Genomic DNA, 15,639 nt, shown 5'->3' on the forward strand with positions numbered 1-15,639 from the left:
GAAATTGGCAAAAATGTAAAATAACACCGATCTTTGCACACGTTTTTATGTTTTGTTTTGGAAAATAATTTTTTGAGAGAGATCGAGAATGGGGGTGGGGAGTGGCAGAGAGAGGGAGACAGAGAGGCTACCCTGACAGAGCCTGATGTGGGGCTTAACTTACAAAAGGTGAGATCGTGACCTGAGCCAAAGTTGGACGCTCAACTGACTGAGGCACCCAAGCGCCCCATGTTTTGGAAAACGATTTTTCACATGATTGAAGGGTGTACATAGGGTTGCTGAGAGAAAGAGAGGGTGTAGGAGGCAAGTGAATTGGAGCCAGATAAGGAATATGGACCTAATTCAGTCAACAGCGAATAAGTAGCCTTTAGAAATATCATGTCCATGGGGCGTCTGGGTGGCTCAGTGGGTTGAGCGTCCGACTTAAGCTCGGGTCGTGATCTTGCATCTCTGGCTCTGTGCGGACAGCTCAGAGCCTGGAGCCTGCTTGGGATTCTGTGTCTCCCTCTCTCTCCCCTCCCCACTTATGCTCTGTATCTCTCTCCTTCAGATATAAATAAAACATTAAAAACATTTACCAAAAAAAAAAAAAAAGAAATATCATGTCCATTTAGGGAAATAGTATATCGTGTGCCATTTAAAAAAAATTTTTTTTTTAACGTTAATTTATTTTTGAGACAGACAGAGCATGAACGAGGGAGGGTCAGAGAGAGAGACCACAGAATCTGAAACAGGCTCCAGGCTCTGAACTGTCAGCACAGAGCCTGATGCAGGGCTCAAACTCATGGACCGCGAGATCATGACCTGAGCCAAAGTCGGCCGCTTAACCGACTGAGCCACCCAGGCACCCCCCATTTTTTTTTAAAGTAAGCTCTATGCCCAACATGGGGCTTGAATTCATGACCTCAAGATCAAGAGGTGCATGCTCTACTGGTGAGCCCACTGAACTTCTGACTTCTAAAACTATGACACAATAAGTGAGTGTTGTTTTAAGCCCCTAAGTTTGTAGTAATTGGTTATGGCAACAACAGAAAATAAATACTAGCATTCTCATACCCCTCTCAGCAATCTCAAAGGCAGGGCTGGAATCCTGGGAGCTACATTTCCTAGATAACCTATGGCCAGCGTTCTGGATTCATTTACATTTTGCCCAGTGAATGCACATCCTGAGATTTGGAAAGTAGAAGAAACACAAATTATCATTCTGTGTTTTTTCACTTTGGCTTTGGCTCTCTTCACAGCCAGTCCCTGCAGTGACATAAGGCAGCTGGGACAATCAACAGTGGTTTTTCTGAACTTTTCCAGCAGCAGCAACTTCCCTACGCTCTGGATCACAGAAGCAGTGACACAAATGAAAACTAACGTGACAGTAACTCCTCTAGCCCTTCCAAAGTCTTTTAAAGTACCTGTTCTCTGTACCAAATACCGTTATGCTTGAAACATCTGGAGTGCTTTCTATTTTCATGATTGTACGCTAATCGGTAGACTGCTCCATGACTCAGTTTCCTCATCTGTGAAATGAAATTACCTGTAATACAAGAAACATAGTACAAAATGATGTCTTAGGGTTGCCTGGGTGGCTCAGTTGGTTGAGCATCTGACTCTTGATTTTGGTTTAGGTCATGATCACAGTGTCATGGGATCCACCCCCATGTTGGGCTCCGTGCTGAGCATGGAATGGAACTTGCTTGGGATTTTCTCTTTCTCCCTCTGCCCTTCTCCCCTACTTGCATTCTCTCTCTTTCTCTTTACAAAAAAAAAAAAAAAAAAAAAAAAAAAGGAAACCTCTTTTTCTCTACCCAAAAAAGAAAAAAGTAACCTCTAAGAAAAAGAAAGTGACCTTTTAGAATTATTGCATGGATTAAATTACATGGATTAAAAATCCATTTAAAGTGCTTAGTAGAGCATTTAACACACAGTGAGTGCTCAATAAATGTTTATTATTATTTTTTCCAAAGGGCTCTTTATGTGGTCACCAAATGGGCACTACCAAAAAGCCAGTTTATTCTGCCTTTTTCCTCTCATCCACATTCCTACCTTGAAAACATTGGGGGGCACCTGGGTGGTTCAGTTGGTTGAGTGCCTGACTCTTCACTTTGGCTCAGGTCATGATCTCATAGTTGTGAGATTGATCTCAGGGTTGGGCTCCATGCTGAGCGCAGAGCCTCCTAGGGATTCTCTGTCTCCTTCTCTCTCTGCCCCTCCCTGGCTTGCCCTGTCTCACAATAAATGAAAATAAACATTAAAAACAAAGAAACGTACACCCTGGGGTGTCTGGCTGGTTCCATCATAGAACAGGCTGCAACCGTTTTTTAAATTAATTTATTTAGAGAGGGGAGAGGGAGAGAGAGAGAGACCCCAAGTCTGCTCAGCCCTGTCAACATGGAGCCTGACTCTGGGCTTGAACTCATAAACCATGAGATCATGACCTGAGCTGAAATCAAGAGTTGGACACTCAACTGACTGAGCCACGCAGCCACCCTGAGAAACTGCAACTCTATGATTTCAGGACTGTGGGTTCAAGTCCTATGTTGGGTGTAGAGATTACTTTTAAAAAATCTTAAAAAAAAAACCCCATACACATTGTCACTACTTTATGTATTGGGGAGTTTTAGCAGCCACAAAGTACTTTACAACATAAGAAGTCAGGATTATATATAGCACTCAGCACTGTCAACTGTGAAAAATAACTCTGAAGTTAAGCAATTTATTATTATCTTGAATATATGTATTTTTACTATGATTATCATGATGGTTATATTTTATATGTCAACTTGGCAAGGCTCTGTGCCCAGTTGTTTGGTCAAATACTATTCTAGATGTTGCTGTGAATATATTTTGTAAATTTAATGACAGCTACAAATCAGTTGACTTTAAAGTCAATGTGTAAAAATGAAATTTGTGTATACATACAGGGGGAGGGAAGGAGCTGTATAAGAGCAAAGTTTCTGTATGCTATTGAAGTTAAGGTGGTATAAATACAAAATAGGTTGTAATAGGTTGAAGAGTCTAACTGTAATCCCTTAGGGTAACCAGTAAGAAAAGAACTTTTAAAATTTTCACAGCAAAAGAAATGAGAATGGAATAAAAATGGTACACCATAAAAAAAAAAAAAGTCATGTAAACACCAAAGAAGGATGTAATGGAAAAATTGAATAATAACAAGAAAAAAACTAGCAAATTGAGAGCATTAAGATTTTCCTTATCAGTAACTATTTTAAATGTAAATGGATTCAACTTTCTTCAAAAGTAGTGTTAGATTGACAAAATAGATTAAAAAACAACATCAAGAACCATGGTCCCGCTATATGCCTTCTGTACACAACTCAGCTGAGATCTAAAGGCAAGTAGGTTGAAAATAGATAAAAATAGATATTGCATGCAAACAGTAACCTAAAGAGAAGTGAGGTGGCTGTAATAATTTCAGACAAAATCGATTTATAGTCCAAAACTATTGCAAGAGACATAGAAGGACATTATATATTGATAAAAGGTCAATGTATCAAGAAATACAATAGTCATAAACATATTCACACCAAACAACAAAGCTAAAAAATACATGAAGCAAAAATGACCAGTACTGAGGGAGAAATAGATAATTCTACACAATCCTCGGAGTGTTTAATACCCCACTTTTAACAGTGAATAGAACAACGGAAAGAATATCAGTAAGGAAATAGAGGACTTGAACAACAATATAAACCAACCAGACCTAACAGACCATTGAAGGATATCCCATACTAAAACAGCAAAATAAACATTCCCAAGTGCACATGGAACAGTTCTCCATGATAGAGCAGATGTTAGGCCACAATACAAAACTCACAAACGTTTAAAAAGATTGAAATCACACAAGGTATCTCCTCGGGACACAATAAAATAAAACTAGAAATCAGAAACAGAAGGAAAACCAGAAAATACGTGTGGAACTTAACCAACATGTTCTTAAACAACCAATAGGTTGAAGAAGAAATCACAAGAGAAATCAGAATATGCTTTGAGTAAAAATGAAAACACTATATACCAAAATATATGTTTAGGATGCACTGAGCCTGCCAATTCTGAAATTATTCCATTATTGTCAAAGGTCTTGTTTTTGGGATTCAGGACACATGGGTATCACAGTTGAGGGTAGTCATGTGATTAAAAGATGTCCATAGATAGTGCTACAGAATGTAAGGTGTCTTTGATGACAAAGTTTATGGAAACATTTACAGGGTGATAACTATGCAAACAGGCAAAGATAACCAAGTGTTGGTTCCCTGGGCTTCCTCAGTGGTAGTGTGGCTGTTGATGATCAGGCCCAACTAGAACGGGGATTCTTTAAGGCTTTTCTTTTCCCCTCTCCTTATGGCCCTCCCTAGAAGGAAGACATACTTATATATCTGCCTATTTACCATTTGCTTCTCCTAAGTCTTTGATCTTCAAACAACTCAAAACACTTATGTTATTTTATGCTTGTCAGTTGGTCACTAGCACAAACCAACTCAGCACATTCCTGACCATTTACTTGAAGGGATCAAAGGTTAATCTCCGAAGTGCTTATATCAGAAATAGGCTTTAGACCTGAGGTCCGTTTCTGCATAGATTATTACAAGTGTTGTACTACAGTGAGACTTTGCTTTACTATTTGTTTCTATTGTATGAGTTCAAATTTGATTCATTCACTTTTTTTTTTTTTTTTTACTTTTAAAATCAACTTTATGAGGGTGCCTGAGTGGCACCGTTGGTTGAGCATGTGACTCTTGATTTCAGCTCAGGTCATGTTCTTGCAGGCTTGAGATCAAGCCCCACATTGGGCTCCATGCTGAGCCTAGAGCCAGCTTGGGATTTTCTCTCTCTCCTGCTCTCTCTGCCTCTCCCCCACCTCTCTCTCTCTCAAAATAAGTAAATCAACATTAAAAAAAAAAATTACATAAAATACACACATTTCAAGTTACAATGAGTTCTGAGAAATGTAACCACCACCTCAGCCAAGATCACTTCCTTCCCCCAAATTCCCTTGTACCCATTGCAGTCATCCCCAAACTCTGAACCCCAGTTCCAAGAAACTCCTCATTTGCTTTTGATCAAAATATGTTAGTTGCACCTCTTCTATAATTTAATGTAAATGGAATTGTACAGTATATCCTCTTTTATGTTTTTTGTTTAGCATAATGTTTTTGAGATTCATCCATGTTGCTGTGTGGTTTTTTTTTCTGTTTTAATAGGGAATAACATTTTATTTTATGGATGAACTCCATTTTGTTTATCCATTTACCTGCTGATGGGCATTCAGGTTGTTTCTAGTTTTGTTTATTATAAATACAGTTGCTCTGAACATTTGTGTACAAGTCATTCAGGAAGTATGGCTTTTTTTTTTTTTTTTTTTCCTACCTGGGAGTGGAACTGCTATAGGTCATATAAATATATGCTTGACTTCAGGCGTCTGCAGAAGTTTTTTCTAAGGGCCAGAAAGTAAATATTTTAGGCTCTGTGGGCCATATGGTCTCTGTTAGAACTGCTCAAGTCAGCTATTGTGGTGTGAAAGCAGCTATAGGCAGTACATAATTGAATGAGCATGGTTGTGTCCCAGTTAAACTTTATTTACTGTCCATCAAGTGATGAATGCATAAAGAAATTGTGGTTTATATACACAATGGAATACTACGTGGCAATGAGAAAGAATGAAATACGGCCTTTTGTAGCAATGTGGATGGAACTGGAGAGTGTTATGCTAAGTGAAATAAGTCATACAGAGAAAGACAGATACCATATGTTTTCACTCTTATGTGGATCCTGAGAAACTTAACAGAAGACCATGGGGGAGGGGAAGAAAAAAAAACACAACAGGTTAGAGAGGGAGGGAGCCAAAACATAAGAGACTCTTAAAAACAGAACAAACTGAGGGTTGATGGGGGGGTGGGAGGAATGGGAGGGTGGGTGATGGGTATTGAGGAGGGTACCTTTTGGGATGAGCACTGGGTGTTGTATGGAAACCAATTTGACAATAAATTTCATATTTAAAGAAAAAACACTTTGTCTACAAAAAATGGGTAGTGGGTCAGATTTGGGATGTCGTCTATAGTTTGCTGAACCTGGCAATCAAGGTTTCAAAGATTCAGTCCTGTGTTTTCTTTTAGATATTTTATAGCTATAGCTTTTATACTTAGATCTAGATCAGTTTTCAGTTAATTTTTGTAGATGGTGTGAAGTTAGGATCAAGGTTCATTTTTTTGTTCATACTCTTTTTTCTTGTTTCAGTAACATTTATTGAAAAAACTTCTTTCCCTCTTTGAATTGCTCTGGCAACTTTATCAAAAAACATTCAGGAGCGGCTGGGTGGCTCAGTCAGTTAAGCCTCTGATTTTGGCTCCAGTCATGATCTTGTGGTTCAGTGAGTTCGAGCCCTGCATCGGGCTCTTTGCTGCCACCATGGAGCCTGCTTCAGATCCTCTGTCCCCTTCTCTCTCTTTGCCCTTCCCCTGCTCACGCTCTCTCGTGCTCTCAAAAATAAACATAAAAAAAAAAAAAAGTCAGTTAAGTCAGTTAAGCATCTGACTCTTGATCTCGGGTCAGGTCGTGATCTGGTGGTTCATGAGATTGAGCCCTGCGTTGGGTTCTGTGCTGACAGCGTGGAGCCTGCTTGGGGTTCTCTCTCTCTCTGCCCCTCCCCTGCTTGCATGTGGTCTTTCTCAAAATAAATAAATAAACTTAAAAAAAAAGCAATTGACCATATATATATGGATATAATTCTGGACTCCCTATGTGTTTCTGTGGATTTATATATTTATCCTCGTGCCAACATCCCATGGTTTTGATTACTATGGCTTTATAATAGGCCTTGAATTTGAGGGTATAAATCCTCCAGCTTTGTTTTTCTTTTTCAAAATTGTTTGCCTATTCTGGGTCCTTCTTATTTCCATGAAAATTATAGAATCCACTTATTACATTATGTAAAAAAAAACTGTAGTGATTTTAATTTTGATTGAATACATAGACAAATATGGGAGAATTGACATTTTAACAGGGTTGAGACTTCTAATCTGTAAGTAGTTAATACTCTGACAAGTACTGCTTATCATGTATATGTGTAATTTTTATTAAAATATTAATAGTAATTCTCTGAGTGCCAAGATTATAGAATACTTTTGTTCTTTTTACTTTTCTGTCTCAAAAATATTATTTTAAAAATATTTAGCTAGACCAAAAAAAGATACTAATTTTGGTTATGCAACAGCTCAATTTAATTTGAATGATTCAGAGACAAGTAACTATATTAGAAAAAGAGAGGATAATTGTTTCTGTCTTTCCAACTAAAATAGAAGATTCATTACCACAAGAAAAAATTATTTGATGGTGTGTCCTTAGCAACTAAACTTTAAAAATATCATTGAAAAAAGAATAAGGAACTGCCTGTTCGTCTACATCACGAAAGCACCTTCATGCAAATAACTGTTTTGTACACTGTGAATTTGTAATCTGTTTTCTTTTGCAAACAGAAGAAATAATGTATTTCTAATTTTCCTCACAGAAAAGCCAAGGAACTGTGACCAATATAAGGGCAACAGACTTTCCCAGTGTTCATTCTACATATTATTTCTCACTGCAAGAAACCAGAGCTTGGAGAAATAGCTGAGTCCAGGTATACATAGGAAAGTACAAGTTAACCTGGAACGTCTGATATTCATGAGGAGGGAAATGACATTTTACCTCATCCATGGAAGAATGTTCTAGAAGTTGTAGGCATATGTTAAAACCCCCACAAGTCCATTAAATGATTTTGATTTTTAAAAAGTACCCAGCCACTATCCATAGGCATCCTTTTTTTTTCTTTTTTTTCTTCTTGATGTTTTTGAGAGACACAGAGTGTGAGTGGGGGAGGGGCAGAGAGAGGGAGACAGAATCTGAAGCAGGCTCCAGACTCTGAGCTGTCAGCAGAGACCCATGCAGGGCTTAAACGCACACACCATGAGATCATGACCTGAGCTGAAGTCCGATGCTCAACCAACTGAGCCACCCAGGCGCCCCCATATGTCATCCTTATGAAATGCAAGCCATATAGCATTCTATACAATAAAAATTGAAATCCCCTGTTCACAACTGAATTTACCCACACCCCTACTCTAACCTTCAGAATGTGACTTTCCAGACATTTTCCCATTTACACACACACACACACACATGCACACAACTCTATACATAAACGTATACAAATTTAGAGTTTTGGTTATTGCATGAATGGGTTCATCTTACCATTCTGTTTATCAATCAAGATATATCTCTTGAAGCTCTTTCCATGTCAGTGTAGAGCTAGCTCATTCTTCTTAACAAGTGCACTGTATTCTAGTATGTTGATGTAATTTAACCAATTACTAACTGGAGGACATAGGATAATGCCCTCTCCTTTTTTTCTACTATAATAAATACCTTTTTAGTCTTGTCCTCTTAGTTCTAGCAATTGGAGACCTAGGAGTTTTGAAAAACAAAGTTCAGTTAAATGCTATCTATACATCAGATTTTGACAGTAAGTGCCAAATGATGGGAAGTTGTTCTAAAAAGGAAGTTGTTCCAGGAAGAAGGAACACACTTTTATCAGTTGGGATGTTTTGCAAGTAACAGAAAAAAAAAAAAAAAACAAAACGAAAGTAGCCCAAACATCTAGAAAAAGCTAGCAAATTGCAAAGTAGTGTTCCTATAACTGAACCAAATGAGAGTTCCTTCCCACGTCACTCAGTAAACCAATAAAAATTGACGACTGAGCTTTTGCAGTGAAGAAAGGTAGGCTATATATTGGTACGGTGCCACCCAGGAGAGTGGCGGCTAATGCTCAAACGTCCCAAACATCTCCGTGGTTGCAGGTGAGAGATTTTAAGGGCATAATTTGGGGCGGGGGTCTCCTGAGAAGGTGGACGCTCCTGGAGGCTCCGAAGTCCTGTTAGCAGATGCTAATAACTTCTGGTGCCACTTTGTCTGGTCACAAGAAGGTCTGTTCCATCACAAAAGACTTGGAATCTGAAAAATGTCTTTGTTCTTTAGGGGAGAAATTTCACCTGGTACATTTGGTGATTATATCTTCAGGGTAGTGCCGATTAACTACTTGTACCTGCCGCAGCTAGTAGGCTTGCATTCCTGCGTGTTGCTTTGAATGAGCGAGCCTTTCTAGCTGGTGAACCTAGGCCTACGTGTTCCTTGGCAGGTCCAGCCCAGCCCTGGGACGGTGAGACCTCTAGTGTCCATTCCTTCATCTGCAGTGTCCACGTGGATGCCAGTTTCACTTCCTTTTCCTTTCCCAGTACACCGACTCAGATCCTGCGGATTCAGAGTAACTCCAAAATGTGGGGTGGAAACACAAGGTCGTCTGGTGGTACCAACTTCAGCAGATCGTGTTTGCTCTGCTGCAGTTAAGAAAGGAACGACCGAGGTGCCGATTTGGGGCGCATGGCGCGGTGGGATGTGCAGCCTGCCCCTGGGGACCTGGGCCTTCCATGGCGGCCCACGGCCCACTTCCTGGCCCAGGCCTCAGGCGGCAGCCGACCCTCACCCCAGGGCCAGGGTCCCAGCTGGCACAGCCCCACAGGCCATGACGCTCCGGTTGGACCGTGGGGCCGCCGTTTGTTTGAGTGGAGCTCGTGGTGTCACAAGCGTAATGGCGACAGCAGAAGCACAGGGCAGAGCCTCGAGAGGGCTGGTCTGGGCCTCGAGCTTGGCCGCCTGGATGAGGCCCACGAGCCCGGGCTGATGGCTTGGTCTCAGTCAGACGAAGCGGCCCCCCACCCCCTTCCCGACAGGGCGCACAGAGGCCTCCGTAGGGAAGCGAACAGAGTGTGGGGTGATGAGGGTTGGAACCGTTGGTGGCCCTCAGGTGGCAGAATAAGGCGTGGCCCCTGGCGGGTAGGGAGGGCCACCACCCTTGTGTGGGTCTGCTGGCTCAAGCAAGGAATACAAAAAAGGTCCCCCCTCCATGTCCACCCCTCCCCCAGCCTTTTGAAAGAAACTATCTGCTACATCTGGTCCTTGTTGGACCACCTCTAGAAGCAGCATCAGGTGTGACACAGGTGCACGTTGGCACCCTGGCTTAGAGGTCATGGAGCGATAAGGTCACAAGGAGGAAGAGAAGAAGCTTCTATGTCAGAGCAGCTGTATTCAGGAAACATTGTCACATTAAAGCTATTGCTCTAGTACAGTGCATTTGATTGCTCACTGACCTAGGGTTGACACTGCTAAATACTTTGAAATATTTTCTGTCTAGATTTTCAGAAGTGCGATATAAAAACAGTGGTAGTGTTGCAGGATTCTTTTACCTCAGTACCTGGGATTCGTGGTCTCCTGTGGCTTCAAAGAATGAAGAGGTAGACTCGGAGGGAAGTAAGCAGGCAGCAAGAATTTTATTAAAAAGTGAGATTAGCTGGGCGCCTGGGTGGCTTAGTCGGTTAAGCGTCCCGAGTCCCGGTTTCGGCTCAGGTCATGATCTCGTGGTTCGGGAGTTGGAGCCCCACGTAGGGTTCTGCACTGACAGTGTAGAGCCTACTTGAGATTTCTCTCTCCCTCTCTCTCTACCCCTCCCCGGCTTGCTCTCTGTCTCTCAAAAATAAATATATATTTAAAAAATTTTAAATAAAAGCAAGAATAGTACAGAAGGTTTCTTTGCAGAGAGAGGGCATTGCAAAGTGAATAGCCCCGACTGTAGGTGAGGAACTCATTCTATAGGACATCGCGTTCCCTCCCTTCTCTTTCCCCTTTGTTCCTTTCCGGGTTCTGTTTTTCGTTGGCCTGATAACTGTAGGTGCTGACTAGTTTATTCCTGATGGGCTTGATTCCGTGGTATGAGGGCTCAGACTGTGAGGACCATGATCATACTGTCCCTCGAACAACGTAAGTTTTATGGTTTACTTTAGTCTGTTTGTCAAATTCCTGAGGGGAACCTGGGGGGGGGGGGAAGTAGGTGGTTTGTTACATTCTTAAGAGAAACACTTTACGCCTGAGGGAGTTTTTCTCCTGGTCACATGCTCCCAGCATTGTTTTAAAATAATGTGTTTTCCTTCTTCTGCATGGGGGGTGGGGGCCCTCAAGTCCTAACCTTTCCCTCGCTACCTCTTTAACCTTCTCTTTCCCTATCATAGTCACATAAAAATTCACTTTGTAAATTTTTTTGTTCAAATCTATAATAGGAAAATAAAGTGAGGCCTCACTAAAAGGGTGTCAGGAGGCAAGAAAGGGAGCACATGCTGTAAGTGAACAAAAGGAGGTTCCTCCACCGGCTGCACAGGAAGCCAAAACAAAAGCAAAAACAAAAACTTAACACTGAGCTTTGGCCATGAAGAAAGGCTACTTATTGATGTGGGGCACCCAGAAGGATGGGGATGTAGTGTTTGAAGTCCTGAACTCCCTGATGGTTAGTAAGTGAGGATTTTTTAATTTTCTATTTTTTTAATGTTTATTTTCGAGTGACAGAGACAGAGTGCGAGGGAGGGAGGGGCAGAGGGGGAAACACAGAATCCGAAGCCGGCTCCAGGTTCCGAGGCTTCAGCAGAGAGCCTGATGCGGGGCTTGGACTCCCGAACCGTGAGATCGTGACCTGAGCTGAAGTCAGACGCTTAACCGACTGAGCCACCCAGGTACCCCAGTAAGTGAGGATTTTTACAAGGCACAGTTTGGGGCAGAGATGTCCTGAGGCCCATGTTGATTGGTCTGTAAAGTCCTGTTAACAGATGTTACTTAGCAACTCCTGGTGCTGTTTCCTCTGGTCACGGGGAGCTTTGTTCCATCTCAGGAGGCTTGGAATCTGAAAAATACCTTTGTTTGTTAGGTCAGTAGGTCCATGTGATGATCATATTGTTAGGGTAGTGCTGATTAACTACTTGTATGTGCATAAGCTAGTGGGGTTGCATCCTCGCGTGTTCCTTTGCACCCTCAGCAAGCACTGCTGTTGCTAAGCCTCCAAGTTCCTTGGTTAGACAGTATCCCTGCTACTGTTCATTCCTTCACCTGAACTAACAAGATGGATGCCGGCTTCAGTGCCACTCCGGGTCAATTACAGGAAGAACTGTCAATCACAGACCCCTGCGGAAGAAGTGCCAACAGGAAAGAACCGTCAGAGGCCCCGGATGTAATTGCATATCCTGCAAGAAATATACCCCTGCCAGCCAGCCAGTGAGAACCCGTCATCACCTGGAACTCTGTTCTCTCTGATGGACAACTCCTCCCAATTCCCTTTTCTTCTCCATAGGATGATGTTCGTCTCCTTTTTTCTTCTCCTTTTTTTTTTCTTTTTTGTTTTGTCAGACTTGTCTATAGTTTTGCTATAGCTTGCATGTCCTGGGTTGCAATTCTTTTTGTTGCATCCACACGACTCCTGAAACAGAATGCTATGGACACCAGTGACAGTCACAGTAAAGTTTACTGCAAGGAGAGGCAAGTCCTACCAATCGGGACCAACACTTTTGATCAGAGTGCGGCCCTGAACAGCCCAGGTACAGAGTTTTTATAGCCGACCACATCGTCTTATCATCACCTGGGAACAGAACAAAGAAATAGTTCCCAGATGAGGTGGAAACAGTTCCCGGATGGGGGTGATTATTTTAGACTTTCTGCTGTTAAGTCGCAACCAGTTGATCTCCTTGACCGTGCCTCTGATGCGACTTTTCTTTGAACTTTTGTTCCCTTAATTGGTGAAGCCTAATTTACAAGAGTATGAAGCGTAATTTACAAGAGTAAGCAAGGTGTTATCTCTTTAACCTTCATTGTCAAAACAAAGCTGTTATTTCTCAAGCTACAGTGTCAACACAAAGCTGGTATCTCTCAAGCTATAGGTTAGCCCTACACTACAATTTAACCCTTACAGTTTTCTGTTCCTAAAAAACCCATTTTGCCGGTTAAAATAACTGCCTGGCTTTTTTTGTTAAGGTTAACAATAAGAAATACAGCTTGTTTCTTTTGGAACGGCCAGATCACTTCCCTGAGTACTCATTGTGTTTGTGCAGTTGTTTGGTGGGGGAGAGAGGAGCAGCAAAGGCCTAAGTGTATTCACACAGAGGCAAGATTAACCACTATCCGTTTGGTTTATACGTTACCTTCTGCATTCTGCGTTGCTGTGTATGTAGTGCATATAATGGACAACCGAGTCCTAGCCCATAGCATCTCATCTTTGTGGATGTTAAGGAGGTTAGCAGTTTATGGTATAGGCGTTAGACTAATACATTTTGTATGCTTTGTGTTAAAATTCCTAGGAAAGAATGTCTCCTGAGAATTTGAGCAGTATAGCCTGTTAGGGTCAGGTGTAAGGCAGGGTAAAGATAGGAGTCAGAGGCTCTCCCTGTGACTCAGAGAGAGAGAGAGAGAGAGAGAGAGAGAGAGAGAGAGAGAGAGAGAGAGAGTCAGGGAAGTCGCCCCCAGGTGTAGTGGGGTGGGGTTTTTAAGCTGCAGCGGTTCCGGGTTTAGGTCCGGGTGGGCCTTTTTCACGTCAGGTCGTGCTGTCGCTCAGTGATTGGTTGACCTTCAATTCGTTCTGGCAACTTTTTGTTGGGTTGCGCTGGCAAGATGGCCGTCCCCTCTCTTGTGGTTCCAAGGACATCCTAACATAGCCCACTTGGAGCCACACTCCAGTGGACTCTAAGCCAAGGCTGGGTGATGGCTCAGCTAGACCTCAGAAATGACCTGGTGATATTAATGGAGACGCAGGTTTATTGGGGGAACTTATGTACAGGGAATCCAGGAGTGGCAGACTGGACAAAACAAAATCCCCCTTACTGGGATCTACACGCAGCAAGCTTTTACAGTCTAGCGACTGGCTGAAAGGGCGGGCCTATGCCGGCCGACTCCATCTTGTTCTGTGTCCTTCACCTTGACCACACCTCCTCCCCTTGAGTAACCTCCCACTCACCTGCCTAACTGGACTCGGACCCTTCCCCAGCCAATCGGCTGAGGCCACAGCCATGACCTCACCAACTGCCCCTAGGCCCAATAAAACCTTTGTCCTTTTGAAACTCGCCCTCTCTCCCCGGTATCTCACCGCTGCGTTGGTGCAGGTAGGGGGACTGAGCTCGAGCTAGCTCGAATAAAGGCTCTTTTGCTTGTACATCGGACTCGGCTCCCTGGCGGTATTTGGGGATCACGAATTCTGGGCATAACATGGCCAGCAAGTTATAAGTAGCTTTTTCCCTCCTTGCGTGGCCAGCGATCCAGGGAGATCAAGGCCTGCCATCTGGACATTCTTTCTTATAAAGGAAATGGTCTGGGTTGGCCACCCCCAGAGCCCCTGACCTTGAATGCTGAATGACACGTTCTTCTACATATTCTGTTTGATGGGAATATAGATGGAGCACAGGGTGCATACGTTCTCAAGATAGCGATTAACAGGGGCATTCGGGGTGTGCTTGTGCAAGCCATCCATCTAGCGCATTGCATATACTGGGTCGGTGGGGAGGGAGAGGAGAAGGAAGGGTTCTACGCCAGAAGTTCATATGTAAAAGGTACTTTCAGAGTATAAAGGGTGTCCTATGTGTGCAGTTTACTCAGCACTGCTGTCTCGCTAGTGGGCATAGTCCTTATTTGGAACGGCTAGTCTATCCAGATGTTTTGAAACGTCCAATGAGATATGCTTAAAGCAGAAGTCGTGAAATACCAGTCTGTACATATCTTTGTGCTAAAATTCTTAGGACATATCTTTTAGAAGGTGAATTGCTAAACCAGCTCTGTGAGTAGTATGCTACTGTCTGTACTTGTTTCATAGTTTGGAGGAGGGAGGGAAGGAAATTCAAAAGGTAATATGCTAATGTGTCCGCATTTGGATAGTTTCAGACAAAACCATTTTTGTGTGTTATAGGCATCTTGTTTGCTGTGTATATAGTGCATACAGTAGACAAGTGAGTCCTAATTTTGTGCCATCTAGTCTCTGGATGGTAAAGAGGTTACCAGTGTATGACAGAGTAGAGTTAGTAAAATCAGCACATTCTGTACAGTTTGTGTTGAAAAGCATAGGAAAGCCTGTCTTGTATAAATGACTTTTGGATATGAATTTGTCCAACCACCTCTAAGCTTGTGCTTGCCCACTGGGTTGTGGTAGAGAGAAGGAAGTCAGGAAGGAATGGTCAAGGCCCAAGTGGTCGTATTTAGAAGATACCTCAATCATAATCCTTGCCATGTGTATACGTTTTATTTTACAGTACTTTGTAAATATAGTGAATAATTAAGTCTTCATTGAAATACCTAGTCTTTATGGATGTTTAGAAGTGCTTGATCTACAATTAGAAGTAGTAGAATAACATTGTATAAGCAGATTTTAAAAGTCGATGGGAATGTTATACAATCCCACTTAGATGAGGTACTTGGTATAGTCACATTCATAGAGACAGAAAGTAGAATGGTAGTTATCGGGTGTGAGGGGTGTGCTATTGGACTTATCGTTTAATGGGTATAGCTTTTCAGTTTGGGATGAAGAAAATTCTGGAGACAGATGATGGTGGCGGTTGCGCAAGAAGGTGAATTCACCTTATGCCACTGGACTGGAGAATTAAAAATGTTTGAGTGATAAATTTTATGTTGTGTATATTTTACCACAATAAACAGTTTTTAAACATTGATGGGAAATTTTATCTTTGCAAATGGGATTGTTAAACCACCTCTGTGGACACTATATTCTATGTACTTGTTCATTGGGTT

The 15,639-nt window shown here is 42.2% G+C and overlaps 1 protein-coding gene across 1 annotated transcript in view; it reads left to right on the forward strand.

Moving 5' to 3' along the window:
- GRIN2A (glutamate ionotropic receptor NMDA type subunit 2A) overlaps window positions 1-15,639 on the forward strand; it is a 536,750-nt gene that overhangs the window by 993 nt on the left and 520,118 nt on the right. The window lies entirely within an intron of this gene.

The sequence above is a fragment of the Felis catus genome, chromosome E3 (assembly GCF_018350175.1).
Source record: "Felis catus isolate Fca126 chromosome E3, F.catus_Fca126_mat1.0, whole genome shotgun sequence".
In the NCBI taxonomy this organism is placed as follows: Eukaryota; Metazoa; Chordata; class Mammalia; order Carnivora; family Felidae; genus Felis; species Felis catus.